This window comes from Schistocerca piceifrons, unplaced genomic scaffold, assembly GCF_021461385.2.
Source record: "Schistocerca piceifrons isolate TAMUIC-IGC-003096 unplaced genomic scaffold, iqSchPice1.1 HiC_scaffold_166, whole genome shotgun sequence".
Lineage (NCBI taxonomy): Eukaryota > Metazoa > Arthropoda > Insecta > Orthoptera > Acrididae > Schistocerca > Schistocerca piceifrons.
This window is the reverse complement of record NW_025727523.1, coordinates 7,501-12,500: the sequence shown is the minus strand read 5'-3', so window position 1 is coordinate 12,500 and position 5,000 is coordinate 7,501. Positions and strand designations below refer to the sequence as shown.

The 5,000-nt window shown below is 53.7% G+C and overlaps 1 non-coding gene across 1 annotated transcript in view; it reads left to right on the top strand.

Moving 5' to 3' along the window:
- Positions 1-4,541: 4,541 nt before the first annotated feature.
- LOC124735441 overlaps positions 4,542-5,000 on the top strand; it is a 1,909-nt gene continuing 1,450 nt past the window's right edge. Inside the window, exon 1 of the ribosomal RNA XR_007009432.1 lies at positions 4,542-5,000. This exon is cut by the window's right edge and continues 1,450 nt beyond it. This is a non-coding gene — a ribosomal RNA (small subunit ribosomal RNA).

Below are 5,000 nucleotides of genomic sequence, written 5' to 3'. Positions count from 1 at the left end.
AAGAGTTATTTCCAATATGCGACATTCCCGCTGTCCCTATACATGAGCCGCGACCTGTACCACTTACGAGCGAGAGACGCGATCGCGTTGCTCACTGTACGGCGTCCGATACCGAGCCATCAGCATGTCGGTCCCCATGCGCGTTGCACTCGCACTCGCACTCGCAAAAACGTGGGGCAAATATATTACGCGGAAGAGTTATAACAGACCGAGCCCCACTGCATGGGGGGAGTCTTTGTCACTAATGTACACAGATAGAACATTGTGGACTGGAACCAGATTACCCGTACACACGGCGCTGATTAGTAATCAATGCAGAGCCATCAAACTACAGAAAATATATACAACTGTCCGTATACATGCTGAAAGAGTCTGCCCACAATGGGAACCACACGTCAGCCAGACACTCTGATCACGCACCACTCTCTGCTTCTAACAGGCGCACATACAATATGTAAGCACCAGCATGGAACAACATCCAGTGCATCCTCTCCGCCACATTACACAATCCACACTATCACAACCAGACCAGGAGGTCCATGCGGAAAATAGAATATCCCACCCTTTCGACATCCACCATTGCGCAGATAAGGCACCAACACCCACACATGTCCTATACAACGGTGCACCCAACATCACAATAGTACCTCCTGTCACAGCGCACAAACAATGACATGAGTCAAAGACACAGGTCTGACACAAGCATAGAATTGGAGCGCCGCCTCTAATAAGCCAAAGGTGCATCCTGACGTGACAAATCTCATCATGTCACAAGCATTCACTTACTATAATCACTATCAACGAACCTGCCGCCCCGCCCCCCCCCCCCCCCCCCACACCTTTCCTTACAACAACGTGTAACCTAACCTAACCCATGTTGTACCTTAACCTAACCCATGTTGTACCTTAACCTAACCCATGTTGTGCCTTAACCTAACCCATGTTGTGCCTTAACCTAACCCATGTTGTCCCCTAACCTAACCCAAGTTGTCCCCTAACCTAACCCATGTTGTCCCTTAACCTAACCCATGTTGTGCCTTAACCTAACCCATGTTGTGCCTTAACCTAACCCATGTTGTCCCCTAACCTAACCCATGTTGTCCCCTAACCTAACCCATGTTGTGCCTTAACCTAACCCATGTTGTCCCCTAACCTAACCCATGTTGTGCCTTAACCTAACCCATGTTGTCCCCTAACCTAACCCATGTTGTCCCCTAACCTAACCCATGTTGTCCCCTAACCTAACCCATGTTGTGCCTTAACCTAACCCATGTTGTGCCTTAACCTAACCCATGTTGTCCCCTAACCTAACCCAAGTTGTCCCCTAACCTAACCCATGTTGTCCCCTAACCTAACCCATGTTGTGCCTTAACCTAACCCATGTTGTGCCTTAACCTAACCCATGTTGTGCCTTAACCTAACCCATGTTGTCCCCTAACCTAACCCATGTTGTCCCCTAACCTAACCCATGTTGTGCCTTAACCTAACCCATGTTGTCCCCTAACCTAACCCATGTTGTGCCTTAACCTAACCCATGTTGTCCCCTAACCTAACCCATGTTGTCCCCTAACCTAACCCATGTTGTCCCCTAACCTAACCCATGTTGTGCCTTAACCTAACCCATGTTGTGCCTTAACCTAACCCATGTTGTCCCCTAACCTAACCCATGTTGTCCCCTAACCTAACCCATGTTGTCCCCTAACCTAACCCATGTTGTCCCCTAACCTAACCCATGTTGTCCCCTAACCTAACCCATGTTGTCCCCTAACCTAACCCATGTTGTCCCCTAACCTAACCCATGTTGTCCCCTAACCTAACCCATGTTGTCCCCTAACCTAACCCATGTTGTCCCCTAACCTAACCCATGTTGTGCCCTAACCTAACCCATGTTGTGCCCTAACCTAACCCATGTTGTGCCCTAACCTAACCCATGTTGTGCCTTAACCTAACCCATGTTGTCCCCTAACCTAACCCATGTTGTCCCCTAACCTAACCCATGTTGTCCCCTAACCTAACCCATGTTGTCCCCTAACCTAACCCATGTTGTCCCCTAACCTAACCCATGTTGTGCCTTAACCTAACCCATGTTGTCCCCTAACCTAACCCATGTTGTCCCCTAACCTAACCCATGTTGTCCCCTAACCTAACCCATGTTGTCCCCTAACCTAACCCATGTTGTCCCCTAACCTAACCCATGTTGTCCCCTAACCTAACCCATGTTGTCCCCTAACCTAACCCATGTTGTCCCCTAACCTAACCCATGTTGTGCCCTAACCTAACCCATGTTGTCCCCTAACCTAACCCATGTTGTGCCTTAACCTAACCCATGTTGTGCCTTAACCTAACCCATGTTGTCCCCTAACCTAACCCATGTTGTCCCCTAACCTAACCCATGTTGTGCCTTAACCTAACCCATGTTGTGCCGTAACCTAACCCATGTTGTGCCTTAACCTAACCCATGTTGTGCCTTAACCTAACCCATGTTGTGCCTTAACCTAACCCATGTTGTGCCTTAACCTAACCCATGTTGTGCCTTAACCTAACCCACGTTGTCCCCTAACGTAACCCACGTTGTCCCCTAACGTAACCCACGTTGTCCCCTAACGTAACCCACGTTGTCCCCTAACGTAACCCACGTTGTCCCCTAACGTAACCCACGTTGTCCCCTAACGTAACCCACGTTGTCCCCTAACGTAACCCACGTTGTCGCCTATCGTAACCCACGTTGTCGCCTAAACCTGCTCTGTAATTGTTATACGACTCGTTCAATTAGTGTAGTGTTGCCCACCCGCAACCCTCGCAATATAGTTCGCTACTCGCACTGCCCGCTCCCCTGTGTATCGCTTCATGTTAAACACCTTGCAAGTCTTGCTGACTTTCCACATGCTCCTGCTGTACACTGTAATGTGGATGGCAGCAGGGCGTACATGCCGCCCCCCCCCCCCCCCCCACCTCTCCCCACGTCCCCACCTTGCCCCCTGCCTTCGCAAGGTGGTTGGTGACAAGTTTGCATGTTCAATGCCCTTCGCATGCGACGTACGCAGGCTACGTTGTGGTGCGGCCTGTGTCAACTGTCCGCTGATGTCGTACGCGTGAACCACAATCTGTACTGCACATTCGTCCTTATGTACTGAATGATACATCGTGGCACATGTGTGACCGTACAACGACTGCGCCCAAAAACGGCGGACCATACAGTGCAAATATTGTGCACGCAGCTACGTGTCGTCTCCCTATGAGAGCTGGATTGCAGTGTGGTACGCCATAGAGACGTGTGGGAGGAACGGACGCCGTGGATGGCGATCAGCATGAGCTGTCTGTTGATGTATTCGGACCTAGTCGTCTCTCCTCACACACCGTGATGGCATGGTGCAGCGCGTTCCATATCTGCGACATGCTACAGAAGCCGGTTGACAGTCGTTCGAGCAATGGACATCGCATACGTACGGGGGCCACCTTCCACGTATTGTCTAGGCGTGCACATTTTGTTGCGTGTATGTGGGCAGACGTAGTGTGGCGTGACACCTGACACAGGCATGCAATAATGGTTGAAGTTGCAAATGGCGATGGACGCCTACGTTTTCTGGTGAAGTTACGCAAATGAAGAAATGGTAACCCGTTGTGGTGCGGTTGTTCTCGCTAGGGGTGAATCGGTGATGGCGACGATAGGTTGAGGTACTAACCGGTTGTTCCAGCGATACCCACCATGCCGACGAAACTGAACGGCATCTGGGTGTGAAGCGATACGCGGCGGTGGCTGGGTGGGACCGTCCCCGGCCGGTGAGGGGGCGCCTCCCGGCGTGCTGGCCGCGCGGTGCGTGGGCGCACGCGCTACAGCCGGCTGGTGGGGGCGGCCAGTGGCAGGCGCGCCGGCCGACGGACGCGGCAGGCGTCGCAGCTGCGCGCCGGCGCACCCTGCGCGCGGCGCCGTGCGGCCAAAGTAGGTCCTCGCGGGCCCGGTGCGAAGCGCGGTGGACATCTGCAGTGTGCTGGTCCGATTGAGGACTGTGTGCGTTGAGGATGCGCCGCCGCCCGGCGCTCGGCGCCGCGACGCCGTCTGCTGCTCGGTCGCCCCAGCGGTTCTCGCTGGTGGTTTGTATCGCAGCTGTGCGGATGTGTTGGCGTGTGCGCTGTGCTGGGAGAGTTCGCTTCGGCACCCAAGTGGGGCTTTTGTCCTTCTGTGGCGCTGGCGTTGGAGCTGCCGGTCACCGTAGGTGGCGCGTGTTGTCTCCCGCCGGCAATGCCACGACAGCACGCTCCCGGGCCTCTGTCGGCAGCGGCAAGCTCAGTTGGGAGCACGGGTGGTCGCACCGAAAGCGTCTACTCGCCTAACTCCGGGCGATTGCGCCTCTCTCGAACCCGACCAAGTACTTGGGACGGCGCTGCGCGCCGCCGGGACCTGAGAGGGTTTCGAGGTGTATTGTGCAGGGGAGCTCAGCCTCCTCCTGTTTGCAGAATGATTGAGCGGACGCTTGCGTGTTCGCGCGGGCCCCCGGGACACACTCCCGGGCGGCCGGCTGCTCAGCTCTAGTTGACGCAGCTCCCTGGTTGATCCTGCCAGTAGTCATATGCTTGTCTCAAAGATTAAGCCATGCATGTCTCAGTACAAGCCGCATTAAGGTGAAACCGCGAATGGCTCATTAAATCAGTTATGGTTCCTTAGATCGTACCCACGTTACTTGGATAACTGTGGTAATTCTAGAGCTAATACATGCAAACAGAGTCCCGACCAGAGATGGAAGGGACGCTTTTATTAGATCAAAACCAATCGGTCGGCTCGTCCGGTCCGTTTGCCTTGGTGACTCTGAATAACTTTGGGCTGATCGCACGGTCCTCGTACCGGCGACGCATCTTTCAAATGTCTGCCTTATCAACTGTCGATGGTAGGTTCTGCGCCTACCATGGTTGTAACGGGTAACGGGGAATCAGGGTTCGATTCCGGAGAGGGAGCCTGAGAAACGGCTACCACATCCAAGGAAGGCAGCAGGCGCGCAAATTAC